Source organism: Eimeria mitis, genomic scaffold, assembly GCF_000499745.2.
Source record: "Eimeria mitis Houghton genomic scaffold, Emh_scaff3114, whole genome shotgun sequence".
Taxonomy (NCBI): Eukaryota; Apicomplexa; class Conoidasida; order Eucoccidiorida; family Eimeriidae; genus Eimeria; species Eimeria mitis.
In genome coordinates, this window is record NW_013571458.1 from 3,514 (window position 1) to 3,752 (window position 239).

A 239-nucleotide genomic window follows, 5' to 3' on the forward strand; every position below is an offset into this window, starting at 1 on the left:
TTGCAGGTGTCTCTAGAGTGAAAAAAAATATAATTTTTTTATTATATTTTATAAATATAAATATATTTATAAATATATTTATATTTATATTATATAATTATAATATATAATGTTTTGTATTTTATATTGTATATTATACACGTCTTTGAAACACAAGAAGATATCCACGTACACCCCAAGATACAGCTGCAGCAAGCACAAGGCGGCACTCGTTTTGCTGCTGCTGCTGCTGTAGCAGC